Source organism: Tachypleus tridentatus, chromosome 4, assembly GCF_004210375.1.
Source record: "Tachypleus tridentatus isolate NWPU-2018 chromosome 4, ASM421037v1, whole genome shotgun sequence".
Lineage (NCBI taxonomy): Eukaryota > Metazoa > Arthropoda > Merostomata > Xiphosura > Limulidae > Tachypleus > Tachypleus tridentatus.
Genome location: NC_134828.1, coordinates 123,284,965 through 123,302,363, shown reverse-complemented (window position 1 = coordinate 123,302,363; position 17,399 = coordinate 123,284,965). Strand labels below are relative to the sequence as shown.

General features: G+C 33.6%; 5 non-coding genes across 5 annotated transcripts; all 5 read left to right on the top strand.

The window, feature by feature from the left end:
• Nucleotides 1-4,289: 4,289 nt before the first annotated feature.
• Nucleotides 4,290-4,373, top strand: TRNAL-AAG (transfer RNA leucine (anticodon AAG)). The gene has a single exon. It is a non-coding gene; the product is annotated as a tRNA-Leu (tRNA).
• Nucleotides 4,374-6,899: 2,526 nt separating this feature from the next.
• Nucleotides 6,900-6,983, top strand: TRNAL-CAG (transfer RNA leucine (anticodon CAG)). The gene has a single exon. It is a non-coding gene; the product is annotated as a tRNA-Leu (tRNA).
• A 2,998-nt stretch (nt 6,984-9,981) lies between these two features.
• TRNAL-AAG (transfer RNA leucine (anticodon AAG)) lies at nt 9,982-10,065 on the top strand. Its single transcript has one exon. It is a non-coding gene; the product is annotated as a tRNA-Leu (tRNA).
• A 2,990-nt stretch (nt 10,066-13,055) lies between these two features.
• On the top strand, nt 13,056-13,138 carry TRNAL-AAG (transfer RNA leucine (anticodon AAG)). Its single transcript has one exon. It is a non-coding gene; the product is annotated as a tRNA-Leu (tRNA).
• A 2,513-nt stretch (nt 13,139-15,651) lies between these two features.
• TRNAL-CAG (transfer RNA leucine (anticodon CAG)) lies at nt 15,652-15,735 on the top strand. The gene has a single exon. It is a non-coding gene; the product is annotated as a tRNA-Leu (tRNA).
• Nucleotides 15,736-17,399: the final 1,664 nt, after the last annotated feature.

Genomic DNA, 17,399 nt, shown 5'->3' with positions numbered 1-17,399 from the left:
AAAATGAGATCTCGCTATATATGTATATGCAAACGAAATTAAGAAGAGAAATTTGATTGTGACATGTTTCGTTAAAATATGAAAATTTGGTACTTCTCAGATCGTTCCTAAAAAAGCTGTGCAAGATATATCACATAATTTTAGAAGCTTTTCATTTTGGAGAAAATCAATGAAAAAAAAAGCTGTTTCCTCATAATATTCTGCGAAGCTTTCTCAGAAACAAAGTTTAACAACAGGTCTCATTTCTCATATGTAACGAGAACAGCAATTAAAACCTGTCTGTCTTGGTGTTCTTAGCACATACATTTGTGTTGTTTGGGTGAATAAACATTTTTTTTTATGTAGCGAAAATATGAAGAATAAGAGAAAGTTTATGTAGAAATATGCATTTAACGATGATTATGCAGCACAGTAAAGGCTTTATGAGAAATATAGTAAAAATAAGTCACTTTCAGTGATCGTACATGTTTAAAATATTCGTTTAAACATATGAAAGCACCTTTTTGAAAATTATCTCAGAAAATGTCCAGTTCGCAACCGTATTATACATTCATACCTTTGACGTTTTAGACAGGTTAATTGAGTTAGTAAACCTAAGTAAATCGAATAAATTTTTACAAAAGGCAAAGTATAACTTTCCTAATCAACTTTTAGTTTGATTTAAAGAACTGTTAAAGAGATGAAAGATCTTATGTTGTTCTTGCTAGAATAGTAAAAGATAATAATTTTGTTTTCGGTTATTATGGAGTATACACACCAGAAATTTATTATAAAATATTATATTTGCATCATATAAACGTCGCGAAATCGAAAAATATAGGAACGCTTTGTTAGGAAGTTTTCATTCGCATTTCTTGAAAATTACGATCATCAATTGACTAAGTCGATTCTTTTATTTTCATTTACAGTAAAGTAACTTACGCTTTCTGTTTGTTCGATACTTTGAGTTTCTATCTGTTGAGGGTCTTATGGTGGTTTTGTCTCTCGTCATATGTGGTTTAAATGCTAGCTGAGTAGTTTATGGACAGAGCGATGAGATCGGAAAAATTAAAAATATTAAAGAGCCAAAGATGCAGAAAGAGATGGATAACACGTTCTTAACTTTCAAAGGCGCCACCATTCGAAAAAATTAAAACTTACTATGATAACTTACTTTAGTACAAAAATATCGCATCTAATCTCAATAGAAGATTCATTAAAATCTGACATTAATGAGACCATTTTTGTAATATCCACTTTAAAACCGGTTAACTATTCCGATTCTAGCCATATATTGCTCACCAACCAAAGACATCGACATTAACTTCCTTCAAAATGTGTTAATCATAAACCCAAACCAATTATTATTGGAGATTTTAATTCACCGCACACAGAATTAAGGGGTAATAGAGACACACGCAGAGGATCATGCATAAAAAAATTTATCTCTAGCAATAAAATGCACTTAATTAATGACAATACACCTACACACTTCTCAGCCGCTAACGGCTCATACGATGTACTCGATTTCATCATTGCACCCAAGGACATGGTTAACAGAATATCTAACTTTAAAGTGCATGATGAAATCACCAGTGACCACTTCCCCATGTCATGTATGATTCACCCGCGCCACCCAGCTCTGGCGTACGTGACTCCTTCCGCATACACCTACACTGAAACAGACTGGCTCACTTTTAATGCCTCTCTGGACTCATACCTACCCCATCCAATCGAACATGTAAATAACAAAGCAGAACTAGACAACTATGTTGATCAAATTACAGAAGCCATAAAGAAACCATAAAAACACAATTCCTAAATCAAAAGAAAACAATCACTTATTCAATGGACTCTAACACCAGAAATTCACGCACTAATAATCAAACGCAGACAATTAAGACGAACACACTATATCACACGCGATCCACACATTAAAACAGAAATCAATAGAACAAATACAAAAATTAAACAAGAAATTAAAAAAGTCAGAGAAAACAATTGGCATAGCTTCTGCAAAAACTTAGAAAAAACCAAGAACAATCCAAAAGAATTCTGGAAAAAATTCAAGAGTATTGCTTCAGACAAAACACAAATCACATGCTACAACACATCACACACAACAATAAAATCGCAAGGACGGACGAAGAGAAAGCTGACTATTACAAATCCGCTTTTAGCGATTTAAACTCAGTAGATTTCGACACACAACACCAACACCATGTCAACAACTACATAAATACAAACCAAGCTTCATTCTCACCAGGATTTCCCGGAGAGACACTAGAAGCATACTCAAATTCAATCAATAGAAAATAACCATATCCGAACTGAAGATTAATATCAAAAACTTGAAGAACACTTCCCCCGGACATGACCAAATACCAAATATTATTCTCAAAAAAAGTTCCACTCTCCTACTACAACACCTCACAAACATCATGAACATTTCACTAGCGACCGGGTATTACCCTGACACGTGGAAAAAAGCCATCATAACAACGATCCCCAAGAAACAAACTAACAGAACAAATCCAGATAATTTCCGCCCCATCAGTCTGTTAATCTGCCTTGGCAAACTGATGGAGAGAATTATCTCCAACCGTCTCCTCCATTTTTGCGAATCAAACAACATCCTTCCAGAATCTCAAAATGCCTCCAGAAAAAATAGACAAACAACAGATCACCTCACACGACTCACCGAATCAATCTACAAAGCTTACAACAACAATCAAGTAACCATCGGGGTATTCCTAGATGTCAAAAAAGCATTCGACAGCGTTTGGCACAACGCCATCAGATACAAACTAAATCACCTACAAATAAATCCTACGATAGTCAAATGGATTTCAAATTTTTTAACCAATAGAACAGCACAAGTAAAAGTCAATAAAACCATATCCAAATTATTTAATATAACGGCAGGAGTGCCCCAAGGATCAGTCCTCTCTCCACTTCTATACATAATTTTCGTCAGTGACATACCTTTTCCAAATCTAACATACACACACAATTCACAATACGCAGACGACATCGCAATCTGGAGCACCTCCAGAAACCCAGCATTGGCCATGTCTCGCGTACAAAAATCACTAAACAACGTCTCAACATGGAGCAACATGTGGAGGGTCGTGTTAAATCCGACAAAAACACAAGCAATCACCTTCTATAGAAAACTAAAGAAGCAAAGAAAAAATCTAGAAAAAATAAAACTATCACTTGGAAACACAACCATTAACATGAGCAAAAAACATCACATTCCTTGGCGTCACTTTCGACACAAAACTAACATGGAAAAAACACATAAACAATATACACTCATCAATCAGAAAAAGAATTTCATATCTAAAGACTATAACTGGTAAACAATCGAAATGCGCACCGAACACCATTATACAAATATACAAGGCTTACATCCGTCCACTAATAGAGTACGGATGTCAAGTAACATACAATATGTCAAACAACACACTCCAAAAAATCCAAGTGCAACAAAACAAAATATTAAAATCCGCATTCAGTTTACCATCTTTTACGCCAACAAATTATCTACACCAAATTAGTAATTTACCAACTATAAGAGACAGAATAACAGAACTTTCTCTCAAATATTATCTAAAAGCAGAAAATAGAAACAAACTAACGGCATCACTACACAAATTATCAAGTGCACCAACGAAATACATATCACCTTACAACATATTTCAAGAATCACAATCCACTCAACAAAGAATCTAAATAAATAAAATCTATGTTATTAACATGAATTCCTTTTTTTCAGATACAGGGCACACGACAGGCAAAACTTTCGGCGCCTATCGTGTGAAAGTGGGTTTTCTCGGGGCACTCCCGTTTCCCCCCCCACATCAAATTCTTCAGGCATTGGATTTCTAGATCCCAGCCTAGGCAACCTTTTTGCCAGACCCAGAATCAAGCTGTTTAATTTGATCTGAATTTGAATTATTTACATTCATGTTCACATCTCCCCAACTTCTTCATTTCGGGACAGGTCCCGGCGTTTCTTTCCACTGCTGCCTTTGCCTCCACCCAAAAGAACATTTAGTGAGACATTCTCCACCCAAAAAGTCAAGAATAATAACGATAATTAATTTATTAAAATAATAATAATAATAAAAAACCACCACTTAATCTTAATAACAATCCACGAAAGGGGACGAAGAGGAACTACAAAGTTCCTGAACACCCCAGTTGGAGAGAGAACTCTTCTGATTTCTCTCTCTCTAAACTGAACCTCTGCCACGGTAGTTTAGTTTAGTTTAGTAAAAATTAAAATTTAAATAAAAAAATACGTCAGGATGGCCGAGCGGTCTAAGGCGCTGCGTTAAGGTCGCAGTCCGGTCTTCCGGGCGTGGGTTCGAATCCCACTCCTGACAGAATCACTGATATTTTGCCTCTTTTCATTCGTACGTTGGCGTGACTCACGTTGTCAAGAAATTTTCCAGTACTTGTATTTTAGGTTGAAAATGGACCGTTAACATATGATTTCATTTAAAGGAAAATTTTAAAAGCGAAAACTTTTCTACTTATGGATGAACAACATAACTTTTATTATTACATGTTTTACTATAAAAATATAATAACTGCGATCTCTCTACAACGTAAGAAAAGATGTGAGCTAGAAATGTAGTATACTTTTAGGTGATATCCTTTATGACACAATCAGGGAAAAAATAGTATGTTTTATTCTACGAAGGCCGATTTTCTAAAACAAGCCTCACTTTATAGAAGTAACATGAACAAATATAAACTGTTTAGGTGTTCCTCTTGATACCAATATTTTTCTTAGTTTGTCGATCGTGTCAGTGAACACATTTTTTGAGCACGTTATGAAACATGATACCTGCACTCCCTTAAAATATGAATCACGTTTAGCTAGATAAAATAAAGAAGAATAAGAGAACTTTTATTTGTCAAATCTGTGTTGTATGTTAAAATTTAGGAATATGGAAGAAGAAACTAGCAACAGTGGAAGTGGTTCCCGTGATTACTAGTTTCGAAACAACACCAAATTATTGATTATAAAAGATAGTCACGGAAGGGAATTTTCTATTTTTTCTAATTGTCGAGCTAAAGTTCATTTGGTTAGTAACCAAGAACGGAACGGAAATCATAATGGAATGACTGATAGAAAGGATTTCTTCCTCGAAATAGACAAAGAACAGAACCGAAAATTAAGTTTCTTTTAAGTCAGAAACATATCGTTCATTAATTAAGACCATTGTCATAGCTTGAATTTTCGGTAAAGCTTCTTAATCTATCTGCTCGTTATTTCCAGCTTTTCAGTTTAAAATAACAATTTTAACTGTTCATTCGTGACGGGGAAAGCATAGTTAAATAGTATGAGACCGAAAACATTCGAAAAAAAGTTATTAAACAAAAGCCATCAGGATGAATAGTGATAACACATGTCTGACTGATCAATGCGACTTCAGAAACATCACGCTTGTTGCACGTTCATTTAAAATTTCAATCAAAATTCAGAAATAAGAAGATGATGGCCATGCGTAAAGGAAGCAGTCTGATTTATCAGGAATTGGTTCCAACTCAACCACTCACACAACACTTTAAATTTTGCCTCATTACCTTCAAAAATTAATTTTTCTAAGGCTAGAATCGAGAAAACCTGCTATTTGTATCGGAAATATCAGTTCCAAGTGTACGAGGAATATGTACTTTGGACGTTTGAAAACGGCCTGCAAAGAAACGATTGCTTTTCTTTGATGCCGTACATTCGACAAGTGGTTTAAAATGAGATCTCGCTATATATGTATATGCAAACGAAATTAAGAAGAGAAATTTGATTGTGACATGTTTCGTTAAAAATGAAAATTTGGTACTTCTCAGATCGTTCCTAAAAAAGCTGTGCAAGATATATCACATAATTTTAGAAGCTTTTCATTTTGGAGAAAATCAATGATAAAAAAGCTGTTTCCTCATAATATTCTGCGAAGCTTTCTCAGAAACAAAGTTTAACAACAGGTCTCATTTCTCATATGTAACGAGAACAGCAATTAAAACCTGTCTGTCTTGGTGTTCTTAGCACATACATTTGTGTTGTTTGGGTGAATAAACATTTTTTTTTATCTAGCGAAAATATGAAGAATAAGAGAACGTTTATGTAGAAATATGCATTTAACGATGATTATGCAGCACAGTAAAGGCTTTATGAGAAATATGGTAAAATAAGTCACTTTCAGTGATCGTACATGTTTAAAATATTCGTTTAAACATATGAAAGCACCTTTTGAAAATTATCTCAGAAAATGTCCAGTTCGCAACCGTATTATACATTCATACCTTTGACGTTTTAGACAGGTTAATTGAGTTAGTAAACCTAAGTAAATCGGATAAATTTTTACAAAAGACAAAGTGGAAAGTATAACTTTCCTAATCAACTTTTAGTTTGATTTAAAGAACTGTTAAAGAGATGAAAGATCTTATGTTGTTCTTGCTAGAATAGTAAAAGATAATAATTTTGTTTTCGGTTATTATGGAGTATACACACCAGAAATTTATTATAAAATATTATATTTGCATCATATAAACGTCGCGAAATCGAAAAATATAGGAACGCTTTGTTAGGAAGTTTTCATTCGCATTTCTTGAAAATTACGATCATCAATTGACTAAGTCGATTGTTTTATTTTCATTTACGGTAAAGTAACTAACGCTTTCTGTTTGTTCGATACTTTGAGTTTCTATCTGTTGAGGGTCTTATGGTGGTTTTGTCTCTCGTCATATGTGGTTTAAATGCTAGCTGAGTAGTTTATGGACAGAGCGATGAGATCGGAAAAATTAAAAATATTAAAGAGCCAAAGATGCAGAAAGAGATGGATAACACGTTCTTAACTTTAAAAGTCGCCACCATTCGAGAAAATGAAAATTTAAATAAAAAATACGTCAGGATGGCCGAGCGGTCTAAGGCGCTGCGTTCAGGTCGCAGTCTGGTTTTCCGGGCGTGGGTTCGAATCCCACTCCTGACAGAATCACTGATATTTTGCCTCTTTTCATTCTTACGTTGACGTGACTCACGTTGTCAAGAAATTTTCCGGTACTTGTATTTTAGGTTCAAAATGGACCATTAACATATGATTTCATTTAAAGGAAAATGTTAAAAGCGAAAACTTTTCTACTTATGGATGAACAACATAACTTTTATTATTACATGTTTTACTATAAAATATAATAACTGCGATCTCTCTACAACGTAAGAAAAGATGTGAGCTAGAAATGTAGTATACTTTTAGGTGATATCCTTTATGACACAATCAGGGAAAAAATAGTATGTTTTATTCTACGAAGGCCGATTTTCTAAAAACAAGCCTCACTTTATAGAAGTAACATGAACAAATATAAACTGTTTAGGTGTTCCTCTTGATACCAATATTTTTCTTAGTTTGTCGATTGTGTCAGTGAACACATTTTTTGAGCACGTTATGAAACATGATACCTGCACTCTCTTAAAATATGAATCACGTTTAGCTAGGTAAAAATAAAGAAGAATAAGAGAACTTTTATTTGTCAAATCTGTGTTGTATGTTAAAATTTAGGAATATGGAAGAAGAAACTAGCAACAGTGGAAGTGGTTCCCGTGATTTCTAGTTTCGAAACAACACCAAATTATATGATTATAAAAGACAGTCACTGAAGGGAACTTTCTATTTTTTCTAATTGTCGAGCTAAAGTTCATTTGGTTAGTAACCAAGAACGGAACGGAAATCATAATGGAATGACTGATAGAAAGGATTTCTTCCTCGAAATAGACAAAGAACAGAACCGAAAATTAAGTTTCTTTTAAGTCAGAAACATATCGTTCATTAATTAAGACCATTGTCATAGCTTGACTTTTCGGTAAAGCTTCTTAATCTATCTGCTCGTTATTTCCAGCTTTTCAGTTTAAAATAACAATTTTAACTGTTCATTCGTGACGGGGAGCGCAGAATTAAATAGTATGAGACCGAAAATATTCGAAAAAGTTATTAAACAAAAGCCATCAGGATGAATAGTGATAACACATGTCTGACTGATCAATGCGACTTCAGAAACATCACGCTTGTTGCACGTTCATTTAAAATTTCAATCAAAATTCAGAAATAAGAAGATGATGGCCATGCTTTAAGGAAACAGTCTGATTTATCAGGAATTGGTTCCAACTCAACCACTCACACAACACTTTAAATTTTGCCTCATTACCTTCAAAAATTAATTTTTCTAAGGCTAGAATCGAGAAAACCTGCTATTTGTATCGGAAATATCAGTTCCAAGTGTACGAGGAATATGTACTTTGAACGTTTGAAAACGGCCTGCAAAGAAACGATTGCTTTTCTTTGATGCCGTACATTCGACAAGTGGTTTAAAATGAGATCTCGCTATATATGTATATGCAAACGAAATTAAGAAGAGAAATTTGATTGTGACATGTTTCGTTCAAAATGAAAATTTGGTACTTCTCAGATCGTTCCTAAAAAAGCTGTGCAAGATATATCACATAATTTTAGAAGCTTTTCATTTTGGAGAAAATCAATGATAAAAAAGCTGTTTCCTCATAATATTCTGCGAAGCTTTCTCAGAAACAAAGTTTAACAACAGGTCTCATTTCTCATATGTAACGAGAACAGCAATTAAAACCTGTCTGTCTTGGTGTTCTTAGCACATACATTTGTGTTGTTTGGGTGAATAAACATTTTTTTTATCTAGCGAAAATATGAAGAATAAGAGAACGTTTATGTAGAAATATGCATTTAACGATGATTATGCAGCACAGTAAAGGCTTTATGAGAAATATGGTAAAAATAAGTCACTTTCAGTGATCGTACATGTTTAAAATATTCGTTTAAACATATGAAAGCACCTTTTGAAAATTATCTCAGAAAATGTCCAGTTCGCAACCGTATTATACATTCATACCTTTGACGTTTTAGACAGGTTAATTGAGTTAGTAAACCTAAGTAAATCGGATAAATTTTTACAAAAGACAAAGTGGAAAGTATAACTTTCCTAATCAACTTTTAGTTTGATTTAAAGAACTGTTAAAGAGATGAAAGATCTTATGTTGTTCTTGCTAGAATAGTAAAAGATAATAATTTTGTTTTCGGTTATTATGGAGTATACACACCAGAAATTTATTATAAAATATTATATTTGCATCATATAAACGTCGCGAAATCGAAAAATATAGGAACGCTTTGTTAGGAAGTTTTCATTCGCATTTCTTGAAAATTACGATCATCAATTGACTAAGTCGATTGTTTTATTTTCATTTACGGTAAAGTAACTTACGCTTTCTGTTTGTTCGATACTTTGAGTTTCTATCTGTTGAGGGTCTTATGGTGGTTTTGTCTCTCGTCATATGTGGTTTAAATGCTAGCTGAGTAGTTTATGGACAGAGCGATGAGATCGGAAAAATTAAAAATATTAAAGAGCCAAAGTTGCAGAAAGAGATGGATAACACGTTCTTAACTTTAAAAGGCGCCACCATTCGAAAAAAAATTAAAAGTGTGAAAGTGGGTTTTCTCGTGGCACTCCCTGTTTCCCCACATCAAAATCTTCAGGCATTGGATTTCTAGATCCCAGCGTAGGCAACATTTTGCCAGACACAGAATCGGGCCGTTTGATTTGATCTTAATTTGAATGAATTACATTCACGTTCACATCTGCCCAGCTTTTCTTTTCGGGACAGGTCCAGGCCTTTCTTTCCACTGCTGCCTTTGCCTCCACCCAAAAGAACATTTAGTGAGACATTCTCCATCCAAAAAGTCAAGAATAATAACGATAATTAATTTATTAAAATAATAATAATAATAAAAAAAAAACACCACTTAATCTTAATAACAATCCACGAAAGGGGACGAAGAGGAACTACAAAGTTCCTGAACACCCCAGTTGGAGAGAGAACTCTTCTGATTTCTCTCTCTCTAAACTGAACCTGCCACGGTAGTTTAGTTTAGTTTAGTAAAAATTAAAATTTAAATAAAAAAATACGTCAGGATGGCCGAGCGGTCTAAGGCGCTGCGTTAAGGTCGCAGTCCGGTCTTCCGGGCGTGGGTTCGAATCCCACTCCTGACAGAATCGCTGATATTTTGCCTCTTTTCATTCGTACGTTGGCGTGACTCACGTTGTCAAGAAATTTTCCGGTACTTGTATTTTAGGTTGAAAATGGACCATTAACATATGATTTCATTTAAAGAAAATGTTAAAAGCGAAAACTTTTCTACTTATGGATGAACAACATAACTTTTATTATTACATGTTTTACTATAAAAATATAATAACTGCGATCTCTCTACAACGTAAGAAAAGATGTGAGCTAGAAATGTAGTATACTTTTAGGTGATATCCTTTATGACACAATCAGGGAAAAATAGTATGTTTTATTCTACGAAGGCCGATTTTCTAAAAACAAGCCTCACTTTATAGAAGTAACATGAACAAATATAAACTGTTTAGGTGTTCCTCTTGATACCAATATTTTTCTTAGTTTGTCGATCGTGTCAGTGAACACATTTTTTGAGCACGTTATGAAACATGATACCTGCACTCCCTTAAAATATGAATCACGTTTAGCTAGGTAAAAATAAAGAAGAATAAGAGAACTTTTATTTGTCAAATCTGTGTTGTATGTTAAAATTTAGGAATATGGCAGAAGAAACTAGCAACAGTGGAAGTGGTTCCGTGATTTCTAGTTTCGAAACAACACCAAATTATTGATTATAAAAGACAGTCACGGAAGGGAACTTTCTATTTTTTCTAATTGTCGAGCTAAAGTTCATTTGGTTAGTAACCAAGAACGGAACGGAAATCATAATGGAATGACTGATAGAAAGGATTTCTTCCTCGAAATAGACAAAGAACAGAACCGAAAATTAAGTTTCTTTTAAGTCAGAAACATATCGTTCATTAATAAAGACCATTGTCATAGTTTGACTTTTCGGTAAAGCTTCTTAATCTATCTGCTCGTTATTTCCAGCTTTTCAGTTTAAAATAACAATTTTAACTGTTCATTCGTGACGGGGAAAGCATAGTTAAATAGTATGAGACCGAAAACATTCGATAAAAGTTATTAAACAAAAGCCATCAGAATGAATAGTGATAACACATGTCTGACTGATCAATGCGACTTCAGAAACATCACGCTTGTTGCACGTTCATTTAAAATTTCAATCAAAATTCAGAAATAAGAAGATGATGGCCATGCTTTAAGGAAACAGTCTGATTTATCAGGAATTGGTTCCAACTCAACCACTCACACAACACTTTAAATTTTGCCTCATTACCTTCAAAATTAATTTTCTAAGGCTAGAATCGAGAAAACCTGCTATTTGTATCGGAAATATCAGTTCCAAGTGTACGAGGAATATGTACTTTGAACGTTTGAAACGGCCTGCAAAGAAACGATTGCTTTTCTTTGATGCCGTACATTCGACAAGTGGTTTAAAATGAGATCTCGCTATATATGTATATGCAAACGAAATTAAGAAGAAATTTTATTGTGACATGTTTCGTTAAAAAATGAAAATTTGGTACTTCTCAGATCGTTCCTAAAAAAGCTGTGCAAGATATATCACATAATTTTAGAAGCTTTTCATTTTGGAGAAAATCAATGATAAAAAAGCTGTTTCCTCATAATATTCTGCGAAGCTTTCTCAGAAACAAAGTTTAACAACAGGTCTCATTTCTCATATGTAACGAGAACAGCAATTAAAACCTGTCTGTCTTGGTGTTCTTAGCACATACATTTGTGTTGTTTGGGTGAATAAACATTTTTTTTATCTAGCGAAAATATGAAGAATAAGAGAACGTTTATGTAGAAATATGCATTTAACGATGATTATGCAGCACAGTAAAGGCTTTATGAGAAATATGGTAAAAATAAGTCACTTTCAGTGATCGTACATGTTTAAAATATTCGTTTAAACATATGAAAGCACCTTTTGAAAATTATCTCAGAAAATGTCCAGTTCGCAACCGTATTATACATTCATACCTTTGACGTTTTAGACAGGTTAATTGAGTTAGTAAACCTAAGTAAATCGGATAAATTTTACAAAGACAAAGTGGAAAGTATAACTTTCCTAATCAACTTTAGTTTGATTTAAAGAACTGTTAAAGAGATGAAAGATCTTATGTTGTTCTTGCTAGAATAGTAAAAGATAATAATTTTGTTTTCGGTTATTATGGGTATACACACCAGAAATTTATTATAAAATATTATATTTGCATCATATAAACGTCGCGAAATCGAAAATATAGGAACGCTTTGTTAGGAAGTTTTCATTCGCATTTCTTGAAAATTACGATCATCAATTGACTAAGTCGATTGTTTTATTTTCATTTACGGTAAAGTAACTTACGCTTTCTGTTTGTTCGATACTTTGAGTTTCTATCTGTTGAGGGTCTTATGGTGGTTTTGTCTCTCGTCATATGTGGGTTAAATGCTAGCTGAGTAGTTTATGGACAGAACGATGAGATCGGAAAAATTAAAAATATTAAAGAGCCAAAGTTGCAGAAAGAGATGGATAACACGTTCTTAACTTTAAAAGGCGCCACCATTCGAAAAAAAATTAAAAAGTGTGAAAGTGGGTTTTCTCGTGGCACTCCGTTTCCCCACATCAAAATCTTCAGGCATTGGATTTCTAGATCCCAGCGTAGGCAACATTTTGCCAGACACAGAATCGGGCCGTTTGATTTGATCTTAATTTGAATGAATTACATTCACGTTCACATCTGCCCAGCTTTTTTTCTTTTCGGGACAGGTCCAGGCCTTTCTTTCCACTGCTGCCTTTGCCTCCACCCAAAAGAACATTTAGTGAGACATTCTCCATCCAAAAGTCAAGAATAATAACGATAATTAATTTATTAAAATAATAATAATAATAAAAAAACACCACTTAATCTTAATAACAATCCAATGAAAGGGGACGAAGAGGAACTACAAAGTTCCTGAACACTTCAGTTGGAGAGAGAACTCTTCTGATTTCTCTCTCTCTCTAACTGAACCCCTGCCACGGTAGTTTAGTTTAGTTTAGTAAAATTAAAATTTAAATAAAAAAAAATACGTCAGGATGGCCGAGCGGTCTAAGGCGCTGCGTTAAGGTCGCAGTCCGGTCTTCCGGGCGTGGGTTCGAATCCCACCCTGACAGAATCGCTGATATTTTGCCTCTTTTCATTCGTACGTTGGCGTGACTCACGTTGTCAAGAAATTTTCCGGTACTTGTATTTTAGGTTGAAAATGGACCATTAACATATGATTTCATTTAAAGAAAATGTTAAAAGCGAAAACTTTTCTACTTATGGATGAACAACATAACTTTTATTATTACATGTTTTACTATAAAAATATAATAACTGCGATCTCTCTACAACGTAAGAAAAGATGTGAGCTAGAAATGTAGTATACTTTTAGGTGACATCCTTTATGACACAATCAGGGAAAAAATAGTATGTTTTATTCTACGAAGGCCGATTTTCTAAAAACAAGCCTCACTTTATAGAAGTAACATGAACAAATATAAACTGTTTAGGTGTTCCTCTTGATACCAATATTTTTCTTAGTTTGTCGATCGTGTCAGTGAACACATTTTTTGAGCACGTTATGAAACATGATACCTGCACCCCTTAAAATATGAATCACGTTTAGCTAGGTAAAATAAAGAAGAATAAGAGAACTTTATTTGTCAAATCTGTGTTGTATGTTAAAATTTAGGAATATGGCAGAAGAAACTAGCAACAGTGGAAGTGGTTCCGAGATTTCTAGTTTCGAAACAACACCAAATTATTGATTATAAAAGACAGTCACGGAAGGGAACTTTCTATTTTTTCTAATTGTCGAGCTAAAGTTCATTTGGTTAGTAACCAAGAACGGAACGGAAATCATAATGGAATAACTGATAGAAAGGATTTCTTCCTCGGAATGGACAAAGAAGAGAACCGAGATTCAAGTTTCTTTTAAGTCTGAAACATATCGTTCATTGATTAAGACCATTTCATAGCTTGCATTTTCGGTAAAGCTTTTTAATCTATCTGCCGTCGTTATTTCCAGTTTTTCAGTTTAAAATAACAATTGGAACTGTTCATTCGTGACGTGGAAAGCATAGTTAAATAGTATGAGACCGAAAACATTCGAAAAAGTTATTAAACAAAAGCCATCAAGATGAATAGTGATAACACATGTCTGACTGATCAATGCGACTTCAGAAACATCACGCTTGTTGCACGTTCATTTAAAATTTCAATCAAAATTCAGAAATAAGAAGATGATGGCCATGCGTGAAGGAAGCAGTCTGATTTATCAGGAATTGGTTCCAACTCAACCACTCACACAACACTTTAAATTTTGCCTCATTACCTTCAAAAATTAATTTTTCTTAGGCTACCTGCTATTTGTATCGGAAATATCAGTTCCAAGTGTACGAGGAATATGTACTTTGGACGTTTGAAAACGGCCTGCAAAGAAACGATTGCTTTTCTTTGATGCCGTACATTCGACAAGTGGTTTAAAATGAGATCTCGCTATATATGTATATGCAAACGAAATTAAGAAGAGAAATTTGATTGTGACATGTTTCGTTAAAAATGAAAATTTGGTACTTCTCAGATCGTTCCTAAAAAAGCTGTGCAAGATATATCACATAATTTTAGAAGCTTTTCATTTTGGAGAAAATCAATGATAAAAAAGCTGTTTCTCATAATATTCTGCGAAGCTTTCTCAGAAACAAAGTTTAACAACAGGTCTCATTTCTCATATGTAACGAGAACAGCAATAAAACCTGTCTGTCTTGGTGTTTCTCTAGCACATACATTTGTGTTGTTTGGGTGAATAAACACCTTTTTATATAGCGAAAATATGAAGAATAATAGAAAGTTTATGTAGAAATATGCATTTAACGATGATTATGCAGCACAGTAAAGCTTTCATGAGAAATATGGTAAAAAATAAGTCACATTCAGTAAGATCGTACATGTTTAACCTATTCGTTTAAACATATGAAAGCACCTTTTGAAAATTATTTCAGAAAATGTCCAGTTCGCAACCGTATTATACATTCATACCTTTGACGTTTTAGACAGGTTAATTGAGTTAGTAAACCTAAGTAAATCGGATAAATTTTTTACAAAAGACAAAGTGGAAAGTATAACTTTCCTAATCAACTTTTAGTTTGATTTAAAGAACTTTTAAAGAGATGAAAGATCTTATGTTGTTCTTGCTAGAATAGTAAAAGATAATAATTTTGTTTTCGGTTATTATGGAGTATACACACCAGAAATTTATTATAAAATATTATATTTGCATCATATAAACGTCGCGAAATCGAAAAATATAGGAACGCTTTGTTAGGAAGTTTTCATTCGCATTTCTTGAAAATTACGATCATCAATTGACTAAGTCGATTGTTTTATTTTCATTTACAGTAAAGTAACTAACGCTTTCTGTTTGTTCGATATATTGAGTTTCTATCTGTTGAGGGTCTTATGGTGGTTTTGTCTCTCGTCATATGTGGTTTAAATGCTAGCTGAGTAGTTTATGGACAGAGCGATGAGATCGGAAAAATTAAAAATATTAAAGAGCCAAAGTTGCAGAAAGAGATGGATAACACGTTCTTAACTTTAAAAGTCGCCACCATTCGAGAAAATGAAAATTTAAATAAAAAATACGTCAGGATGGCCGAGCGGTCTAAGGCGCTGCGTTCAGGTCGCAGTCCGGTTTTCCGGGCGTGGGTTCGAATCCCACTCCTGACAGAATCACTGATATTTTGCCTCTTTTCATTCTTACGTTGACGTGACTCACGTTGTCAAGAAATTTTCCGGTACTTGTATTTTAGGTTCAAAATGGACCATTAACATATGATTTCATTTAAAGGAAAATTTTAAAAGCGAAAACTTTTCTTCTTATGGATGAACAACATAACTTTTATTATTACATGTTTTACTATAAAAAAATATAATAACTGCGATCTCTACAACGTAAGAAAAGATGTGAGCTAGAAATGTAGTATACTTTTAGGTGATATCCTTTATGACAAATCAGCGAAAAAAAATAGTATGTTTTATTCTACGAAGGCCGATTTTCTAAAACAAGCCTCACTTTATAGAAGTAACATGAACAAATATAAACTGTTTAGGTGTTCCTCTTGATACCAATATTTTTCTTAGTTTGTCGATTGTGTCAGTAAACACATTTTTTGAGCACGTTATGAAACATGATACCTGCACGCTCTTAAAATATGAATCACGTTTAGCTAGGTAAAAATAAAGAAGAATAAGAGAACTTTCATGTGTCAAATCTGTGTTGTATGTTAAAATTTAGGAATATGGAAGAAGAAACTAGCAACAGTGGAAGTGGTTTGCGTGATTTTTAAATGCGAAACAATACCAAATTGTATGATTATAAAAGACAGTCACTGAAGGGAACTTTCTATTTTTTCTAATTGTCGAGCTAAAGTTCATTTGGTTAGTAACCAAGAACGGAACGGAAATCATAATGGAATGACTGATAGAAAGGATTTCTTCCTCGAAATAGACAAAGAACAGAACCGAAAATTAAGTTTCTTTTAAGTCAGAAACATATCGTTCATTAATTAAGACCATTGTCATAGCTTGACTTTTCGGTAAAGCTTCTTAATCTATCTGCTCGTTATTTCCAGCTTTTCAGTTTAAAATAACAATTTTAACTGTTCATTCGTGACGGGGAGCGCAGAACTAAATAGTATGAGACCGAAAATATTCGATAAAAGTTATTAAACAAAAGCCATCAGAATGATTAGTGATAACACATGTCTGACTGATCAAGGCGACTTCAGAAACATCACGCTTGTTGCACGTTCATTTATAATTTCAATCAAAATTCAGAAATAAGAAGATGATGGCCATGCTTTTAAGGAAACAGTCTGATTTATCAGGAATTGGTTCCAACTCAACCACTCACACAACACTTTAAATTTTGCCTCATTACCTTCAAAATTAATTTTTCTAAGGCTAGAATCGAGAAAACCTGATATTTGTATCGGAAATATCAGTTCCAAGTGCACGAGGAGTATGTACTTTGGAAGTTTGAAAACGGTCTGCGAAGAAACGATTGCGTTTCTTTGATGCCGTACATTCGACAAGTGGTTTAATATGAGATCTCGCAATATATGTATATGCAAACGAAATTAAGAAGAGAAATTTGATTGTGACATGTTTCGTTAAGAAATGAAAATTTGGTACTTCTCATATCGTTCCTACAAATGCTGTGCAATATATATCACATAATTTTAGAAGCTTTTCATTTTGGAGAAAATCAATGATAAAAAAGCTCTTTCCTGATAATATTCTGCGAAGTTTTTCAGAAACATAGTTTAACAACAGGTCTCATTTCTCATATGTAACGAAAACAGCAATTAAAACCTGTCTGTCTTGGTGTT